At 49.0% G+C, this 21,811-nt stretch overlaps 1 protein-coding gene and 1 pseudogene across 1 annotated transcript in view; one reads left to right on the plus strand and one right to left on the minus strand.

The window, feature by feature from the left end:
- Positions 1-21,811, minus strand: part of LOC144122111 (histone-lysine N-methyltransferase PRDM7-like) — a 253,642-nt gene that overhangs the window by 223,499 nt on the left and 8,332 nt on the right. The gene's annotated exons all lie outside the window — the stretch shown is intronic.
- Positions 9,362-10,984, plus strand: LOC144119339 (uncharacterized; annotated as a pseudogene).

The following is a 21,811-nucleotide window of genomic DNA, read 5'->3' on the forward strand; positions in this document are numbered from 1 at the left end:
CTTAGCGATTCACTTAACGGGACCCTGAGCACAGCGAGAACTTGGCGTATTCTCAAGGCGCTCATAGACCCAACCAAAACTAAATCAGAAAATAATAAGGCCATATACCGCCTGGTCCATCAATACGAAGTTTCGCGTTAAATGCTACGGGGACTCAAACCCGGCAGCCTACACGGACGGGTACAGGGGCAAAGAAAATAACGATCTAGACAGACCCATTACTAGGGAGGAAGTCTACGCGGCTATGCAGTGCGCGACTAAAAATACGGCCACAGGCGCGGACAAAGTTACAAGCGCACTCATCCGCAACCTTAGCGACACCCAGGTAGAGGAACTAACCGAACTCAATACACACTGTGAAGCGGAAACGGTACCGGCGGAATGGAAACATGCCGAGGTAGTCATGATTCCTAAACCGGGCAAAAAGCTGCAGATTGAAAATCTAAGACCAATATCGCTCACCTCGTGCTTAGGCAAACTATACGAGAGAGTGGTAACGCGCAGGCTGCAGCAGTATATGGAGGATAATGAGCTGTACCCCCACTCTATGTTTGGTTTCCGAGCCACACTATCCACCCAGGATATACTTCTCCAAATCAAAAAGAAGTACTCTTAGGAGTACCCTACAACGGGGAACACGTTATAATGGCACTTGACATAAAGGGAGCTTTCGACAATGTCAGCCACGACGCCATCCTTACGGGTCTAGACGACCTAAACTGCGGCAGGAGGATCCATGGCTATGTTAAAGCGTTTATTTCTGACAGAACAGCTACGATTGGACTAGGAGAACTTAGATCGGATAAATTCTCCACCCCAAACAAAGGAACACCCCAGGGCTCAGTTATCTCTCCCACGCTCTTTAACGTAGCGATGATTGGGTTAGATAAACAATTAGAAACAATCAACGGCATACACCACGCCATGTACGCCGACGATATCACAATCTGGATGAGCAGAGGGTCGCTAGAGGAAAAGGAAGAGAAACTTCAGGAAGCCGCGACATGCGTAGAAAACTTTGTCAAGGCCAGAGGCCTCGCGTGCTCGACAGAAAAATCGGATATTCTCCGCGTCTGGCGAGGCAAACAGAATCGCACGGTTCCGGCAGACGACGACGAGCTAAAACTCGAAATCTACCTCGAAGGCAAACCGATCCCAGAGAAACCCATGATTAGAATCTTAGGAATGTGGATACAATGGAACCAGCGCTGTACTCAATCCCTCTCCCTACTACAAAGCATCGACGCTGCAGGTTCCTCGCATGATTAAGCGGGTCTCGCAGAGACGATACGGCATGCGCGAGGAAGACACGCTTAAACTCGTAAGGAACCTAGTGGTGAGCAGGATGACCTATAGTCTCCCCTACTTTAACCTTACCCAAGGAGAAACACAACAAGCAGAAGCAATCCTACGCCGCGCCTACAAAGCTGCCCTACAATTACCAAACAGCACACCGACCGAAAAGTTGATGGCCCTAGGACTCCTAAACACGCTAGGCGAGCTCAAAAGAGCTCATGGTGGCGACGGGGATAGGCTCGGACCTACGCGAGATCACTAGCGCATCTCTAAACGACTACACGGTAGTCGAGGCCGAAGAGGCGGCCGTGGCTCTAGCGGCAGCGGAGGGCTACCGGTCCAAGCTGTCTTTAACGATCATATCAGACTCGCAAGCAGCCTGCCGAAACTATATGAACGGCAGAATCAGCCTCAGCGCGCTCCGCATACTCTGCTCTTGCGGCGCACCCTAAAGGATAGGCAAGGAAGACCACTTTTGCATACGATAGTATGGACGCCAGGTCACGAAGGGGTGGTAGGCAACCAAGAGCCCGACAGGGTAGCTCGAGAGCATACGAAAAGTCGAGCTTCCCGCGTAGGCGGCCCCGAGGTTTTCGTACCTATCCCTCAGGGATATACGGCGATTTTAGATTATTTTAAGGGGGTCAGAAGACGCTACCCCTCACCACACAAATCACTTAGCAGGGAAGAGGCTGTAGCTTGGAGGCAGCTGCAAACGGGTACATACCATAACCTGCATATACTAAGCAAAATTCACACCACGCAATATAACTATACATGTCCACTGTGTAACGAAACGCCCACGCTTTATCATATTTCGTGGGAATGCCCGAGAATACCCGTGGTCCCAGCCATACCAAACCCGAGTGCGGAGCAGTGGGAGGGATTGTCCTCCAGCGAACGCCGGTACGACCAAATTGGTCAAATCCGGCGGGCCAAGCTGGCGGCGGCATCCAGCGGAGCCCTGGAAAAGGGGCAGACGACTCTGTGCAAGATATAAGTCATCTGACACCACAGACGAAAAAAACTAGAGCAAAGTAAAGTTTATTCTCTCTCTCTCGCGCTCGCGCGAAGCGCGGTGTTGACTAGCGTAATGAAGCTTTTCGCTTCAATACTAGCTACTCTGTTTCTGAAAGGTTCGAAACCACGAAACTCATCCGGACACTCTGTTTCGAAGAAACATCGGAATATAGCGTCATTTTGCTTAATTACTATAAAATAATAATTTTTGGTCCATGGTTTGCACGTATTTTTATTATTCATTGTTGCGCGGCAGGATACAATGAGAGAAAAATTTTAAAATCGTCAGAGTGTGGTTCGTTGCAGACTTGTGCCCACGTAGTTTGATGGTTTACGGGTATTTATCGTTATAATGCAAATCAGGCTTTGAGAGACGTCGTAGTGAAGGACTCCGGAAATTTTGACCACCTGGGGTTCTTTAACATGCACTGACATCGCACAGTACTCGGGTCTCTAGAATTTCGCCTGCATCGAAATTCGACCGCCATGGCCGGTATCGAAACCGCGTCTTTCCACCTTGTTTGAGATTTTTCACTTCGAAACTGTTAGAAAGTGAAGGGACTAATATCCTTACTTTTTATTTATTTTTGTCAGCTAAGAGAAATATTGGCAAGATATTATGAAATTGACGCCAATGACACCTGAATGACGTTTCTCAGTGTCCACATGTGTAATAAAGACATCAACTAATCTTTTAGAATTGTTATGAATCCGGGTGGACATGTTAATTCTGTTAAGGCAGGTGTTGACCTCGAGTATTGTCATCAGGTCAGATTGGGCTCTTGAGTTATAGAGCATATTAATATCACCACCTAAAACAGCATTGTCATTCTTCTGGTTGAACCTCCAAAACAACATCCAAAAACGAAAGCAAGTTCGGCGTACTGCCTTATTGTGCGCAGTATAGGAACATGGATGTGTTTGTGAGGGAAATGATTTTCAATAGTTAAAAATGAAGAGTGGTTTGTGCGTATTTGTCAAGCACATCTGGCGATAAGGCTGTTCCGTCAATGGCAGTACACCGCGAATTGTATTAGAGGGACCGCTTAGATTATGGCTGTGATAACCAGAAAACCTAAATACTTAACGTTTATACTAGCAACAGGTTTAGAAAGCATGACCACATCAAAATAAAGCCATAATGATGAAAACAAGGCTTATAGATCGTCCTCCTTACTGCGGGCAGATTGAGTATGGAGGATTATTAGTATGCTTTTCTCGTTGCAGTTTTGTTACGCCACATGGCGTTAACAAATAAATAGAAATGACTGACAAAAAACAAACTCTTTTGGGCGTCTAGCTCTCTAATTGAATCTTTTGTAAGTAATCGGCGCAAGTTGCACGAAACACACACGATGTATCCGACTCTCAAGCAAGAAATTTTTAATTTTTATAATAGCTCAATAAGTAGTGGCTGGCTTGTTGGCTTCTTTCACTTCTTTCGCGTTATTTCGAGTGATAGTTATGCTGAGAAGTACGTTTAGGGTCATGCATAAGTCTTCGCTGACAAACACTGTAGACTTAGCGGTGAACCCAAATCTGACCGGACGAGTAGCTTCTTCCATGCCTTTTCAGGAACAGCGTTACGCTTCCAGCGTGTGCGAAATTGCCCAGTAACGTTAGGACAGCCGCCATCCTTCTTGGGCACACAGTGCAAACGTGTACGTCATCATCACCAATAGGTTCTTGGTGAAAAGCTAGTTGGTGAACAACCTCAGCTAGTGGAATACAACGGCGCAAGATAAATAAAAAAAGGATGAGGACGCGCCCGTCGCGTCTATTTCAAGTTCTCGCCCTCGCTTTCTTGCGCCGTTGTATCCCATTAACTATGGCTCTTGGATCACGTCGCCTTACTGCTCTAACACAGCTCAGTGGCATTCGCTTTCATGCAGCGCAATATCTTTCAGCTCAATGTTAAGGTTCCCTCAGAACTCTTGTATATTTGTATATTTTTAAGCACATGTTCTGAAGCTATCGCCAGCTTTTTCAGCTTATTGCATTCAGAAATCAACGCTGCGTTTTTCTGTTTTGGTGTCAGATTTTTCTTCTGATTCTTTGAACAACACGTGACCATCGTATCAAATTGCCGACAGAAAAATTTGATTCACGATTTCAGTTTTTTGAGGACGTTGAACTTAATTTCTACTTTGCACGAAGAAACACACAAACAACGCGCCCACGAAGCTATAATTTATCCGAAGGAAGCAACGGTGGACACATGGCACCGTTTATGTGACCTCTACAAACATAGGGGGAAATGAGAAATGACCTCGTAGAAGCTGTGCTCTGGAAGCGATCATCCAGTAAAACTGAAAGCCATTTGCTTATCTGTATAGGCCTTATAACTTGTTCGCCAACTTCCAGTTTTATAAGCCGTTGAGGCTTCAGAAGTTCTTCCGCATCAAACGTGTGCACGCTTGTGCGGGCCATTGAAATGCGGTCTGAAATGCGTGGTACGCCGCGAATCCGGCCGCTGTGGTAGTACGCTTTGCTTCCAAGTGCGTCAGCGCACGTCACAAACAAAAGATTCGTGTTCCATGTTTGGCGTCTGCACAGACACCGCGTAACAAGTGAAGCACATTCAAACAAAAATTTTACTCCGCAACTTCGAATCGGGTACTCCGGCTCAGTAGACGAGCGCTTTAACCACTGCGCCACCGTGGCTGGTGAAAAAACGGCGACGGCCGCCTTTGGATGGAGGCGAAACGCAAAGCTGGCTGTGTGCTGTGCGATGTCAGTGCATATTCAAGATCCCCAAGTGGTCGAAATTATTCCGGAGCCCTCCACTACGGCACCTCTTTCTTCCTTTCTTCTCTCAGTCCTCCTCTATTCCTTCCCTTACTCCGCTGTTCCGGTGTCAGCCGAGATGCGAGACAGATATTGCGCCATTTCTTTTCCCCCAAAACAAAAAAAAGAACAACAACTTCTCTGAAGTATGAAGAAGCCTTCGAATGAACACTCACTGAGGGAGAATAAAGCTGCGCCGCACGCGCCACAAGGCCGCTGCGTGTGGAAGGGGTGGCGCTGTGAGCGCGCGAAGCGAGTGGACATACAGCGCATCGTCTCCACCAACTTTTGGCTGGAGCCACGGTTCCTCGGCCGGAACCCCGTCAACACAGCCGCTTCTGTGTTCGCGAAGTCGACAGCTACCTGTGGACACCACTCACACACAGGTGGGGCAACATTTACGCATTTTAGGGCCGATCCTCACTTGCGTTTCGTGGCGACGGCGCTAGGCCTAACGCCTACGCAGACGCTCGGCCGTGAGTGAGTCGCCCACCCGTGTCAAGATGGCTGCCCAAAAAGTACAACGCGGCTACGACCCGCACGCCATGGCCTGGTCCGAGGTTCCTTCAGCTCCGACGCCTGAGAGTCCGGATTCTGCGCCCATCGAGAACCCCAGGCTCTTCAAACTAGTGGAACGCCGCTCCCGCAAGCGGGACGCCGCCTCCAAGAAAGCGGACGCCACGTCGGCAGGCCGCTCAACACGGCACAGCGCTGCTGCGCGCGCTGCAGCGCTTCACGGAGGGGCCCAGTCTAAGACCGGACCCTCTTGGAAACCAAAGCCACTGCCGCGTCTTCATCCAGAAGACATCGTCATAATCCTGAAGCCCCGGGTGACCGTCGCTCTCAGGGATGTCTACCAACATGGCGAGCTGGGAGCAGCGTTCGCGGACTACCTGGGCGTCAAGGCCGCAGCATCCCTCAGCCTGCTCCCCACATGGGAGCAAAACCTGATCGTCGCAGGCACCAGAGAGCCGCACGTCGCGGACAAGCTTCTGCGGGATTTTCAACTAACATCACCGAAGGGCCAGCTCTCCATGTACGGCCAGTTGAAACTCACTGGAGACGTGTGCCGCGGCGTCATCACCGTGGCCAAGCACGAGACCAGTGAGTCCCTCCAAAACAAGATCCAGTGGCGTGCTGGAGAGCTTGCCGATATCCGCAAGCTTGGCAAATCCGACGTCGCGTCGCTCACCTTCGTGGGAAAAGTGGTGCCGCGATATGTGCATTACAACTCTGAGGTGACCATTGTGCGTCCGTACAAGAGAACCATTCCGGCCTGCGTGCGGTGCGGCACTGTGGGCCACCGAGCAGACACCTGCCCCTGCCCGGATGAAAAGTGCGGCCTGTGTGGCCAAACGGCGCCGACCGTCGACGGAGTCAAGGCCCAGCATGAATGCAGTCTGTCCTGTGCAGTCTGTGGGCAAGCCCACGCTACCAACTCCCGCGACTGCACGGGAAAATTCCGGCAGCTCAAGGTGCATGGCCCCAAGGCTAAGCGCCCAGAGGTGCCAAAAAACCAGCGACCTGGCAAGCAGCCAAGTCATTCAAAACCAGGTGCCGGTGGCGGAACGCCGCGTGGTGCTCACGGCACCGACCACAAGACATCGTCACCTTCTTCACCGTCGGTGAAACCAGCGCCCGGGAAGAAGACGGCGCCTCCACCGCCCAGCGGCAGAGACACTGGCCACTTCCCGGCCCTCAAGACAATTGGCGCTGCCGACGCCCGGGCATCAGCGCCTCAACACCACAAAACAGGTGAGCAGCTGGGCTGAGATCGCCTCCTCTTCCTCCCATCCCTCACCCTCCCCCGTAACCGTCTCCGCACTCGACGCGGAATACAAAAAACAGATAGACGTGCTCCGGGCACAGAATGAGCTTTTGCTCAACAAAATTCAAAATTTAGAATCAAAATTGGCGTCCGCCGCACCGAGCCCGCAGAACTCGGACGCAATGGAGAGCGACGTGGAGATCTCGCCTGCCCTCGTGACAGCCGTTTCTGCGATGGAGAAGCGCTTAACCTCTAAATTGCGATATATGATCGAGACCGCCATGGACCAGATCTTGACAAAGGTCAAATCTGCCGTCCCCGCGGTGGTCTCAAAACACATCTCGGACAACCCCCGCCTCCTCCGTCGGACGGGACCCATTAGGGACATATCCCGCCCTTCAAAATTCACCCGTCTGATTATTGATTCGGACAATGAGGACAACTGCCCCGCTCCATCCGTCATCACCCCCTTGATGGCGCAAGTAGCTGGCTCTGAGGCAGCCAATCCCTCCTCCTCCCCCCCAAGAATTTTAAATCATGACGAGACACCTTAATCAAAGGAATTCCGCCATCTCCAATTCGGCCATGTCAACTTCAATAACACAGTGGAACTGTAGAGGCTTTAAGGACCGCACTAAGCGGGCCAATTTCCGCCTCTACTTTGAAAATTTCGAGTCCTTACCAGCCGTGGTTGCCCTCCAAGAGCCAGGCCTGGGCGCCACAATTTCAAATTGCACGACGTTCCAACAGGATCCCGCGTCTTGTCTTCTTGTCCACAAAGACTACACAGCAAATCTAGTGGATCTCGACTTCCCACTAGAGTACTCTTATGTAATGGTGACCCTCCTACCAGTCCGCCGCAGGGACCCACCGTTGCATATACTCAACGTGTACTGCTCTCCCAAACTAAAGCGAGTGACTTTTGCCGACCTCTTTAGCCGCGCGCTAAGAGTAGCGGGCCGCGATCCCCTGCTTATTGTGGGCGACTTTAACGCTCCCAGTCAGCAATGGGGGTATCGCAAGGAGGAGTCACGCGGGCGTAAGCTAGCGGAGCTTGCGTCCACGTTGGGCCTCACCCTCCACACGGACCCTGTCCACCCAACCCGGCTAGGAAATTCCGTGACACGGGATACGTGTCCGGACTTAACCTTCACTCGCAACATACAACACGCAGACTGGTTCAACACCGAGGAGACCCTCGGTAGCGACCACTGCATCATTAACACTACACTACGCACACGCCCCCTCAAGCGTCCCAGAACACAAGCCCATATCCCAGATTGGACGAAATTCAGGCAAAATTTTAACTCACTTGATAATACACCCATTTCCGCGCAAGGCTACACAGCATGGTCCCAACAGCTGCTGGCACACCTTTCCTCGCATGAAACACACATCCAGCTCTCAGAGGCGGTCACGGACGTGAATAACCGCCTTCTACACCTCTGGGAAGCCCGTCGCAGCCTCGTCCGCCGTAGGCGACGCCAGAAACACAACAGAAAGCTCAAAGCTCGAATTGCCGAGCTTACCCAGAAAGCGGCAGAGTACGCGGCCCAACTCGCTGACTCCAACTGGGTAGATAGATGCAACACGGCCGCGCGACAAATGTCCAGCCGAAACATTTGGCGTCTCTCTCGAGCCCTACTCGACCCAACCCAAACACGAACCGAAACACAAAAACATTTGCAGCGAGCCATGCACCATTTTCCTGGCAACACGACTCAACTGGCACAGAAACTTCGGGACCAGTATCTGTGTACAGCCCAAGACCCCCGTGGATCTGCGTACTCTTATGCAGGCGGAGAGAACACGGAGCTGGATCAACCTTTCCAGCTCCATGATCTGCGGGCGGCTCTCGCCAAAATGAAACGGGGCACTGCGCCAGGACGGGATAAGGTCACCGTCAAGCTTTTGACAAACCTGCCCGACTTGGCATACCAGTCCCTCCTGGAATACGTCAATGCGATTTGGCGTGGGGACACCCCCCTGCCAATCGAATGGAAAACGGCTTTGGTGACTTTTATTCCTAAAGCTGGGAAACCAATTGACACAGATAACCTCCGCCCCATCTCTCTCACCTCATGTGTGGGCAAACTAATGGAGACGATGGTGCGGGATCGGTTATCTACATATCTTGAACACAAACAAGTCTTTGCGAGCACCATGTTCGGATTCCGCCCACACAGATCCGCACAGGATGTCCTGCAACTCAATCGGGAAGTCCTTGACCCCCTCGAATGCCCCCATAATGACCAGGTAGTACTCGCCCTGGATCTTAAAGGGGCATTTGACAATGTAACACATGAGATCATACTCACTAACCTAAGTCACACCGACTGTGGCCTCAACACATTCCAATACATAAGCCAATTTTTAATGGATCGTCAATCCTACATTCGAATTCAAGATAGAGACCATGGTCCTTACCTACTCGGCACGCGGGGAACCCCTCAAGGCGCGGTACTTTCCCCGCTGCTCTTTAATCTGGCCATGATACACCTGCCAGCCCAGCTGAGTGGTGTCGCCGGCGTGCGGCACGCCCTGTACGCCGATGACATCACTCTGTGGGCCACACAGGGCAGCACAGGGGACATTGAAACCAGCCTGCAAACAGCGGCGACGATAGTAAACCGCTACGCCCGCCGCTGCGGTCTTCAATGTTCCCCTCAAAAATCGGAATTTGTGCACCTCCGCCCCTCACTGAAGTGCACAACTAAAATATCTCTCTCTCTTGAGAGCGGTCCCATACGCGAAAGTGATGAGATACGGGTACTCGGACTCTACATCCACAAACACAGGCGGCCAGACACTACATTCGCCAAACTCCGTAAGGTGGGGGACCAGGTGGGCCGCATTGTCCGCCGGGTTTCCAACAAACGCGGAGGGTTACGAAGTAAGGATGCCTTGCGGCTGGCAAACGCCTTCGTGACTAGTCGAATTCTCTATTCGACTCCTTATCTCCACTTACGGAAACAAGAGGAGGACGCCCTTGAGGTCATCCTTCGCAAAATTGTTAAACGTGCCCTTGACCTCCCCATCACTACTTCAAACAGCCGGCTTATGGCTCTTGGGGTGGTGAACACTTTCCGGGAGCTCCGGGAGGCGCACCTTACAAACCAGTACACGCGCCTGTCGCTAACGGTGTCGGGTCGCCGCCTTCTTGCTCGACTCCATATCCAACACACCCCTCCAATGGAAGACAGGTTTCGCATCCCGGAACTGTGGAGACGTGCCCTCCACGTGCGGCCTCTTCCAGCAAACATGTCACACGAAGACCATAATGGTCGGCGCCTGGCACGAGCGGAAGCGCTAGCCCGATATTATGGCAACAAAACAGGTGTCTACTACGTGGACGCCTCCGGCCCTCACCACGGGGGATGGTACACGGCCGCGGTAGTTCACAACAGCAACACAGTTAACGGCCTAACTTTCAGAGCCCGCAGTGTAACACAAGCAGAAGAGGTCGCGATTGCTCTCGCGGCCTCACATTCCAATTCAAAATACATAATCACCGACTCGCGATTGGCCTGTCGGAACGTCGAACAAGGCTGCACTCCCTTCCTAGCCTATCGAATATACCAAAATTGCATACGGGATACGGACCCCGCACACCGTTACCTCATATGGGCCCCTGCTCATCAGGGGTTGGCAGGAAACGAGGCAGCAGACGCAGCCGCCCGCGCGCTCTCTCACCGGGCTGTTTTCTCCTCCCCATCCGATCAAGAACCCGATTTTAATCCGGTCTATACATTCAAAGATATTACAACATAATATCAAAATTGTCATCGCCTTTACCCTAGTCCATGTAAAGGCCTGAAGAAGGCGGATGAGCGGCTCCTTCTCCGCCTTCTCACCAATACATTGCTGTGCCCGGCAGTGCTAAAACATTTTGACTCCTCCTTTATTGGCAGCTGCCCACAATGTAGTGCAGTGTCCTCTGACACCTATCACATGGTTTGGGCCTGCCCCTCCAACCCCGCTATTCCCCCCATCCCCAACCCAACCCGGGAGGACTGGGAGGCGACCCTGCTCGGCTGCCACGACTTACAGGCCCAACAAGCCTTAGTCGGGCGCGCCCGGGCGGCGGCAACCGCCACTGGGGTCCCATACTAGGGACCTCCACCTAGTGCTTGTACGGATCGGTCCCTTACGGGCTGATCCAAACATACCTCCTATTCATCCGTAATAAATGTTTTCACCACCACCACCCATAGTGTCGAAAACAAGGCGTCATATTTAATTTCAGTGACTTTCTTGAAAAGTTTTCATAAGATCGTAGCATGTAAATATGCGCGTCCAACATGCTGCTCACTTATAAAGCCAAGGTCTTTTTCTAAAGCACAGCGCTGTAACACACGAGCATGCTGTTGTGTCGGCATGCCCGACAATAGAAGCGGACTCAGCATAACTAGATACAAGCCCTCGTACAACACTTGAAGGCAGGTTCGGTGTACCATTACACTAAACTAACGCTTTGCAAGAGCGTCCTCTGATTTAGCTCCAGACATTGTTATATCGACATTCGCGCTTAGATGCGAGCAACGTCGAAGAAACAGATGAGTAATTAAGGGTGTATTCCGGAACTAGGGATCCTCTATTCAGTTATAATAAAAAGATGGTTGTCAATGGTCGTACATTCTAAATAAGTCATTCAGAAGAGAGAACAAAGCCTAAACATAAAATACCTGTGGTGACTCGCTTTACGTTTTTCAGCAGTAGCAGTGTGGAAATGCGATCGAATTCACTGCCTTCACTTCTCAATCTTCTTTAGGTAGTAAGAGCACCGTATGTTGGTACTGGGAGTTCGTTTATGTTTTGAAGCACTCCAATGTTCTAGATTTCACGTCGGTGGAGTACGTGTGGCCACGGCCGAAACGATGGCGGCTGGATTGGCTATAACACAAAGCCACTAACGACAATCTAGTGGATCTTCCCCCATTAAACGTTTTAAACGACCATTATAGACAAATTAAGGCGAAAAAAAAAACCAAAAACAGGGGAACCGTGATTGCAAACATAAATCGAGCCTTTCCAAAATTATTCGGCCGAACGGCATTCAGCGGAACAAAAAAGCTTAAGCAACAATCAAGACAGCGCTGTTTTCCTATGTGCCGTCGATTTTCCGCTTACGAGTGAGCGGCTGAATACCAGAAAATTCGCTTATGACAGGAAGGCGCATCATGGTGACATGGACCAGCGGAACAAGTCTGCCGACTACCACGGTGGTAATACCTGCCACGGATCACTGAAGGCAGGTGATCTGTGCTTCGAGTGCTGCTGCGTCTCTTTGCTGGCACGCGTATGGGAGAAATAGGATCCTTAGCAGCTGAAGAAACGACGTTAAGTTATTGAGGCCGGCCGCAGATGGCAGAGCAAACATGTACATCGCGCTCGCACACCTATATATCGGCGACGACGAAGCGAGCGTATGGATCTTGATGTGCTGTGTGATTTTGATAAGTGTGCACATAAGCTTTGAGAAATCCTCAAAATCATGCAACCAGCAGTCGCCCTCTAATGTCTTTCATTCGATCGTTCGGCACCACATCGGGGGGAACAATTGCGTGTGTATTGGTCATCGAACGACACGGCTCACTCTGGGATTATCGCTTATTTATTAGGTGCTCTGTAAGCATTCTCTCAGACAATCGACCCTGCTTTGTGGCTGACTCTGGTGTGACCGCTGCACTTTCTGTGAGCCGTAAGCGGAAAATCAGAATACGCCCCGCTTAAATGTAGTCTGTCGCCTGCCGGCTATTAATATCGCTGCCGACCAGGAATGCAAGCCCAATCTCGACAAACGCAGGTATCAGCTGGTTGAAAGTTTTCTCGAGGAAGCGCGTGTAGGGAACAAATTTATAAGCAGAGAGCGAGCACTCAGATGAAATGAAAGGCGTTAAAATCCGGCCTGGCGTGTCGGCGAAGTACTGCTTGTGCATGTATTATGATTCAAGCTAGGAAATTTTTCTATCGAATATGAGTCACATACGAGGTCATGTGTGCATACGGAGCATCTAGGTCATATTAAGCACTTGTAGCTAAAGACCTGAGCACCAGGCCTTACGGCTGCCGGCGAAGACCACATCAGCGCCCGCCTCGACCGCTGGGGCCACATATTTCGGTCAAAGATGCCTCGAGCTACGTGCACACAATGGCTGTCAGTAAAGGACGTGTTTAAATCAATCAACCCTTTCTCAAAGCTTATCCGCATTTCCACATTGTAGAAAAACAAGGAAGAACGCGCTCAACATTACGCTTGCACGCGCGTGTCTGACCGCGTTGTCGGACCTAGGTTCTGTGTCAGATTTTGCAGAAAGGTATAGAACACCATCCAAATATCAGCCGGGTGCACGGAATTAACAGCCGAAACATTATGTCAATCTGAACTATACGATCGTAATATGAATCAATCATTGTGCTGGCAAGGTGGCGAGACGACCAACATATGTTCACTCACAAAAGAAAAATAAATAAATAAGCTGCGAAAACTAACGGCGTCATTGAAGGAGACACAGACGAGTTGTCCCGTGGCATACTCATTACGAGCGCCTGCCCCGCGCTAGAGATCAAACAAATCTTCGTATTAAGAACCGCGGAATCGAGACGAACGCCTACGTCAAACTTGAGACCGAACAAAACTTCGCAAGAAGAACAGTGGTCCTGCTAGTCCATATAGAAAAGGCCGCGAGAGCTTCCTACTTCCGTATCTTTTCACCGTCTGCCAGTCGCCAGAGCGCTTCCAGCACAAAATCGTCCTGGTGAATCTGGATGCCTGGCTGCCCGCGCCCTAAACCACCCTGCCATAGAAAAACCAATGCGTTCTGGGCAGCCACCGAAAGTGGGAAAACAAGCGCCTGGCTCCGCGCTCTGCGATCCCTTGGTCAGCCGGCAGGCAGCCAGAGGTGGACAATCGAAGAGGCCTATTCTGATCTGCACTGGCCGCCAGTCGCCTTTCTCTCTTCACTCTCGCTCTTGCTATCCGCTTCGTCTCGTCTAAACGTGAAGAGGGAGATTCCTCTTTCCACTTTGCCGCTTCCCAATCATGGTAGGTGGCCGCCGCCTGCAGGTGACAACTGAATTTATTTGATTACAACTACATTAAATTCACGACGTTACCTTGCTAAGTCACTCAAGATATGAACTGCATAACATCATCAATGAGTTACACCCACAGAGGAGAGCTGTGGTCTAAAAATTGACATGCAGAAAACCGAAGCAATGTTCAACAAAAAAAAAGCTGCAAATGGGCCTAGTTGGTTCATATTTTACTTCATTAGTGCGCTACTGACGTGTACAAACAACACAGGACGCAAGAAACCACATGTTTCTTTAGATATTTTCTTTCTTTTAACCGTTATTATGAAATGAGTTTCCCACGCAATAAAATCAGTGGATAGTTTACGCCCTCTGTGTGGGTGGTTTCTTGCTTCCTGTGTTGTTCGTCCTCTTGAGTAGCGCATAATGAAGTTAAATAATGTTCACAGTCTCGCAAGGAAACAGTAGTTCACATTTGGTAGCGAAGTGCTGGAAGTGGTAAGGGAATACGTCTACTTAAGGCAGGTAGTGAGCCCTGATGCAGATCATGAGAAGGAAATAACTAGAAGCATAAAAACGGGATTCGAGCGCGTATGACAGGTTCTCTCTGATCATAAATGGCAGTTTACAAATATTCCTCAAGACAAAAGTATTCAACACCTATGTCTTGCCAGTACCCACTTACGGGGAAGAAACATGGAGGCTAACGAAAAGGTTCAGCTTAAGTTAAGGACAACACAGCGAGCTATGGAAAGAAAAATGATAGGCGTAACGTTAAGAGGTCGGAAGCGGGCAGAGTGGGTGAGGGAACAGACGCTGTTAAATGCCATTCTAGTCGAAATCCAGAGGAAGAAATGGACTTTAGGAAGGAATATGATGCGAAGGCAAGACAACCCCTGGCCCTTAAAGATAACGGAGTGGATTCGAAGATAAGGCAAGCGGAGCAGAGGATGGCAGAAAGTTAGGTGGGCGGTTGAGATCGAGAAGTCTGTGTGGATCCAGCGGCCGCAGCCGGCAGAGGACAGGGTTTATTGTATAGGCATAGGAGAATCCTTTGCCCTCCAGTAGGCGTAGTCAGGTTGATGATGATGATAATAATCACCCGAAAGTATTATCAGAGTAACTGCGTTAAATTAATTGAAACAAGTGATGCAACTTTTATGGCTCACGTTTTAGGCTCCGTGTTGGAATACAGGGCTATATGGCTTACCAACGCTAGACTGACTTTATCATTATTCGGTTCGTTTTTTATTCGTTTTCTTTACTAAACCATTCCTATCAGATTCGGTTAGGAAAAAGTATTATTCGTACATCCCCATTATTTTTTGAGATGGTGGGAACTCGCCCCGCTCCGGCCCCTTTGGCTTGCGTCCCCACGATGCGTCCCCCCAACCCCTAGTTACCTTAACTAAAAAGGGAGGGCACCTGCGTCGTAGCGACACGAGCGCCATGAACAGTGTTTCAGCGCGGCACCCTCCACCAGCGGGGCGAGGCCTCGTGGGTATATTTCCCCGCGAGCTCGTCCCGTTGGGCCTCAGAGTTTCTCCCATATCCTATAGTGGGCGAAAATTCGCTTATGTTCTGTTGGTGAGTAATACGACTTATGTACCTTAGCTTATTTTGTTGCTAGCTGGAGTTATTGTTGTTATTGCCTTGTTTGTATCATAAAGTGTTGTTCCTCTGTTTCCTGAGAGCGAGACCTCCCCCCCCCTCCCCCTGGTGACGTGTTCTCAGTACAGCGCGCGCAATCTCGAGGTGGGGTCGGTTGTTTTGAACTGTGTCAGCTACGGTTAAGCGGAGAGAACGAATTTATCCCAACGACAACCCATGAAGCGTTTCAACGATGCGTGCAACTTGCTTCCCGGCACAGCCGTATTTACACAGCCGTCCTTGCACAGCCGTCATTGCATTTTAAGAGCAAGAAATTTAATGTGCACACAAGGCACGCCGTCCCTGGTTTAGAAGTGTCGCTTAAAGGTTTTCATGTCGAAAAGAACAATGTCAAATTAATATTCTTCTCAATACAACCACCGGCTATGTAAAAAGCTACATACGGGGTGTTAAAAATTAAGCTCTTAGGGTGTAGAAAATAAAACCCGTGAGCAATACTCGACAGTTATTGCTGTAAATGGGTTATATGGCAAGAGGGATACAGTGAGAAAAATTGTCACCGTAACCGGAGCAATTAATAAAAATTCGCCTGTCAACTTTTCTGACTGCAGTTAGCTTGCATGTTTGTCCTGGAAGCTTAGAGGCGAGGCATTCAAACAGAAGCGACAGCCAGCTGGAACTTCGACTTAACGAGCGCATTTTGCGCTGCAGGACTGCGAGTAGTGGTCTTCCACCCAGCTAGCATCCACGTGACCCACCTGGCTACGGCATCGTTCCACTGGCGCTTACTCTACCGGAAGCTATTTTCGTCGACTTCCCGGGGACAAGCTTCATAAAAGGACTGCGCGTGACGGACGGACGACTTGGCATCAGCGGCTGCTAGCCGGTGCTTCGACTTACCGAGCGCATTTTGCACTGCAGGATTGCAAATAGTGGTTATTTCACCCAGCTAGCATCCACGTGACCCACTTGGCTGCGGCAGCTTTCCACTGGTGCTGACTCTACCGGAAGCTATCTTCATCGACTTCCGGGGACTAGCTTCATAGAGGGACTGCGCGTGATGTACGGACCACTTGGCAGCAGCGGCAACTAGCCGGCACCACAAATTATCGAGTGCATTTTGCACTGCAGGTTGGTGTGAAGCTATCCTGTGGCTGGTTGCTTTATTTTTTGCTTTTGCTGTTGCTGCTGCAAAGATGCTTTTCTTTCTGAAGCGCTATTGATCTTTTTTTTGTAGGGTTTGTGAGTTTCCTCACGGCAATTGGTAATGCCTAACCCACCGTAGGCCTCAGACGGGGACAATCGTTCTGACCTGCGCGGGCTTCGTGCTGAGATTGAGACACTGAAAGACAGCGTGCAATTCATGAGCAACATAATTGCAACATAAAACTTTGCGCAGAATAACAACGGTCGGGAGGGAGAAACACGCACACACACACACGAGCTCACCAAAGGGTATTGCAATCTCTGGAGGGCTTGTGCCCTCCAGAGATTGCAATACTTGTTAGTGAGATTGGACCGTCCGTCGGACACTGGAAAAGAATTGCTAAGATCCTCAAATGAGAATGCTGGCGCCAAGTTCGTCTGCTCAACGACTGGCTTCGACTGAGCTGCTGCAACGTTGGAGGGTTTGGTTCTTCTGGATTGAAGCTCTTGCAGGGCTATCGAAGATCTGTACAGGCTGAAAAAAAAATTGCGCTCGTGTGTGTGCGTGTGTGTGTGTGTGTGTGTGTGTGTGTGTGTGTGTGTGTGTGTGTGTGTGTGTGTGTGTGTGTGTGTGTGTGTGTGTGTGTGTGTGTGTGTGTGTGTGTGTGTGTGTGTGTGTGTGTGTGTGTGTGTGTGTGTGTGTGTGTGTGTGTGTGTGTGTGTGTGTGTGTGTGTGTGTGTGTGTGTGTGTGTGTGTGTGTGTGTGTGTGTGTGTGTGTGTGTGTGTGTGTGTGTGTGTGTGTGTGTGTGTGTGTGTGTGTGTGTGTGCTTCTCCCTCCCATCCTGTGTTATTCTGCGCAAAGTTTTTTAATTATGTCGCTACATCAACTGGCCCAACGTTCTACTCTATTAAGCTTCATGAGCAACGTGTTTGAGAGCATGAAGAAGGAACCGGCTGAGACGCCGACACAAACAGTTGCTCTAAGAAAGAAAAATAAAAGTTTACGCGCTAAATGCCAGGAGAGCGACGCCGCTCTCAAAGGACTTGAAAGCAGAATGGTTCACTGTGAGCAGTACTCTCGGAGGACCAATGTAAAAATCCGAGGTATCCAAGAGAAACAGGATGAGAATGTCCTGGACATGGTGACTTCGGTAGGTGACATCATAGGCGAACCTGTAAGTCCTGCCGACATCGAGGTGTGCCACCGTGTACCAACTCGAGAAGAGGGCAAGAGCAATCTACTGCTGCGCTGTTCAAAAGCAAACAAAAGATAGACGCAGTTCTTGAAAGGGCACTTCGAACTGTAATAAAGAAAAGCAACATCGGAATCCAAAGTGAACGCAAAGTGAAGCACAGATCTTCGTAAACGAACACCTGTGTCCTGCACTGAAATGGTTGTTGCACCTAGCTTGCACAAGAAAGATTTAACGCGGATTCAGTTTTATGTGGGTGCGGAACGGCAAGGTCTATGAGCGAAAAGAAGAGGGGGCGATGCCGTACGGATTGCTTCTGATAGGGACCTATGTAATATTGAGCGTTTGTTTCCCTTTTCTTCTTCTCTAAGGCTGTACCCCCCCCCCCCTGTTCACGTATAATGAATACGCCATATATACTGCGACATTTAAGTTCATTGTGGTCAAACGCAGAATAGCATATCCGCTATTGATATCAATGCATGTAAACCCGATAAGGTTGCTGCGTTCCTAAGTTACTTCCATTTCAAATTTCACGGCATCGTGTTCTCGGAAACCTGGTATCAGAATAGCAGGCTTGTACTGAGCTCAGTTGACTACGCCCATTACAACTTCAACTGAACAGGCGTGTGTGGAGTCGCTGTTGCACTACATGTTAAACGATGCATATCAGCACAGGCTCTCAAGGAATCCACACTTGGCACGACTGATTACGAAGCCCTGTGTGTGATGTCCGACCTATGAAATGTTTGTCATGTAGCGCCCTCCTTCTGGTAGTCGCAACGAGTTCATAAAATTTGTAGAAATACTTGAATATGCCTCGGTTCACCATTATCGGTTGCTACTCGGCGGTGACATGAATATTGACATGCTGACTGATCGTCCACATTCTCGTGAATTTGGAAAAAGTTCCTTGCTTCTGGGTTCCATAACGTCATAACGACGCCAACTCGTGTAACCTGGACAAGTCAGACACTTCTCGATCATTTTGTTATCAATGCAGACACCCCTGTTCTATCGGCTGGTACAATCCGCATTGACATCAGTGACAATTTTTCTAATTATATATCAGTTATTCTACCACCTTAGTCCGAAAAAAACAGTGTTCAAACAGGATAAATTACAGATGCTTGTAAAGACCTCGAAACGTTTCGCAGACGATGAGGTTATGTGCTGCTGATTGTGCCATATTAAAGAATGTAGAAAATGATTTTGATGTTTGCAGTTAGCGGAATGATCAGAACAAAATCCACGCTTCGTGCAATAAGTGGTGCGTGTCTTTAAACAGGGCTAAACGTCAACTTGTGTCATTCACACGTAAACGCTATACTTTGAGATCAGTGAATAAATTGACCGCCTTACTTCCTGGACACAATAGAAATACCTCGCGGCCTATTTTTCTGAAAATTTAACATGGAACAGACGTATTGAATGCTTAACATTAAAGTCATCTCGTATGCTAAACCTTTTTTAAGATTTTTTAATATTCCGTCAGCTGTATGACTTGTTCCTATATCAGAATGTTAGACATAGGAAAAAATAACTAAATCATGGCTAGGACCAGCACACATAAAAATGATAACTGAAAAAAGAGCCTTCTTTTTCAAGCCTTCCTCAAGACAAAAGACCTAGCTAAATTTGAATTATTTTAGAAGTATCGAACAAACTCAACGCGGAATTGTGAAGAGGTAAGAAGTACTACTACAACCACATTTCAATGCTACAAGAAAAGAGCGTCCGGACAAAGTTTGGAAAATATTCAACGAAGCCCTAAATAGACAAACGACACGAAAAAACACTTCTGAATTGACACTGACTATAGGTGGTATATGATTATCCGGAATTACCCTAGCAGAGTATTTCAATGAAGACATCGTCAATGTTGCAAAGCCAGCAGTCGACAACTCGCCTAGCGCTTTTTGTATCAATACCAGTGTAAGGAGACACTATTTCTTGACCCAACAGATTGAACAGAAATCTATCACACGTTTATGAATTTGAAAAACACCAATGTCAGCGGTATCGACGGTCTTCAAATAAAGGCCGCGAAATATGTTATGGACATTATTGCGCCATATCTGGCATACATATTCAATGTGGCTCTTGCATCTGGTTGTTTTCCGGACGGAATGAAATCGCAAAAGTTTCAGTTCTTTTTAAGGGGGGCGATAAAAAATACGTTAACAACTATAGACCAGTTTCAGTGCTTCCTGTATTTTGAAAGGGTTTTGAGGAGATTATTCTTTTGCGCATGAACAGCTTTTTTGTTAAACATAACCTGCTTTAAGGGCACAGGGTAAGGTAAAATTAGAAAAAAAATCGTTTTTTTTTCTTTTGGTATTTTAGAAGTTCAATTCTTTCTACACATGTTCCATGATCGCACTTTCCTCAGAAAGCCATATTTACGGCTGCAAAACGCTTTTTCCGAAACCAAGTAGTGAGCGGCCACGCCCCCTTTCAGGATTAACGTCAATTTTTTCAACCAAAAAGTCCACCACCTGATTTCAAAACTTGTCTAAAATCAGCTACATATAAAAAATTGTCTGGCAACTATTGTACAGCTCCTCTTTTTTAGGCAAGACAATCCTGAGACGCTTTGCACGTTTTTTCCACGTTTCTGCAACCTTCATGCAGCTGCGTCCGAGTGCTATCCCTTTCGATCAGTATTGTAAATTGTGCCGGTGTTGGTTGCTGCTGATAAGTTGAGATGCCCAGGGCAAAGAAGGCCTTCGTCAGGCGTGAATTTCACGGCAACCGCTACGCTCATCGTGAAAAAGCAAAAGGATGTCCACGACCGAATGAGATCCCGAACGCCGAACGCGCCAGCTCCTCGACATCGAAGCTTTCAAGATTTTCTCTGTGCTTCCAGGAAGAGGATGTGCTACAGAGCAGCAGCCAATATGCCTTAATGGACATGGACGGCATTTGTGCCGCAATTACACAGATTTGTGTGTGCAGAGAGTGCGGTGGAAGTGTTGAGCTCATCGAAATTGTGACAAAACGGGTAGGTGTTGCAAGCGTTTACAGTTTGAACTGTGAAGTGTGTAGTGCCGCACAACGATTTGAGACGTCGAAGAAAACTACTTCTCTCCTCTATGAAGCCAACCTCAGGTTAGTGTATGCCTTGAGGTCCATTGGTAAGGGAATGGCTGCAGGAAATATACTCTTTGCTATGCTAAACCTTCCTAAGCCGCCGACAAAGTTTGCGAAATACAATCAAGAGCTTCTAGGTCACATCGAAGCTGCTGCTCAGGAGTCGATGAAAAGGGCAGCTGACGAAGCTGTGCAGCTGAATGAGGGGGATAAAGACATCGCAGTTGCTCTTGATGGAAGCTGGCAGAAGCGAGGCCATACTTCCAATAACGGCATAGTCTCTGCGACCAGTGTAGACTCTGGGAAAGTGCTGGATTTGGAGGTTTTGTCTAAACGTTGTCCAAAGTGCAGCATCAAGGGTACAAACAGTGACCCCCTTCATAGAGAGGTGTGCCAAAGCAACTACCAAGGCACCAGCGGTGGAATGGAAGTCGCAGGAGCACTGAAAATTTTCGGCAGGAGTGAGGAGCTTCACGGCGTTCGATACGTCAAATACCTTGGGGATGGTGACAGCAAGGCTTTTATGGCTGTGAAGGCACAAATGCCATATGGTGATTCCGTTGAAATATCTAAGGTTGACTGCATAGGGCACGTGCAAAAAAGGATGGGCACAAGGTTACGAAGGCTAAAAAAAGGAAACAAAGCAGGAAAACTCTCTGATGGAAAGAGCCTCTCGGGCCGAGGCCGACTGACTGATGCAGTAATAGACAAGCTCCAGACGTACTATGGTTTGGCCATCAGAAGAAATGTAGGAAACCTGGATGAAATGCGAAAGGCCGTTTGGGCAACCTTCTTCCACTTATCGGCCACAGACGATGACCCATGCCTTGGACTTTGCCCAAAGGGACCTGATACGTGGTG

Source organism: Amblyomma americanum, chromosome 2 (genome assembly GCF_052857255.1).
Source record: "Amblyomma americanum isolate KBUSLIRL-KWMA chromosome 2, ASM5285725v1, whole genome shotgun sequence".
NCBI lineage: Eukaryota > Metazoa > Arthropoda > Arachnida > Ixodida > Ixodidae > Amblyomma > Amblyomma americanum.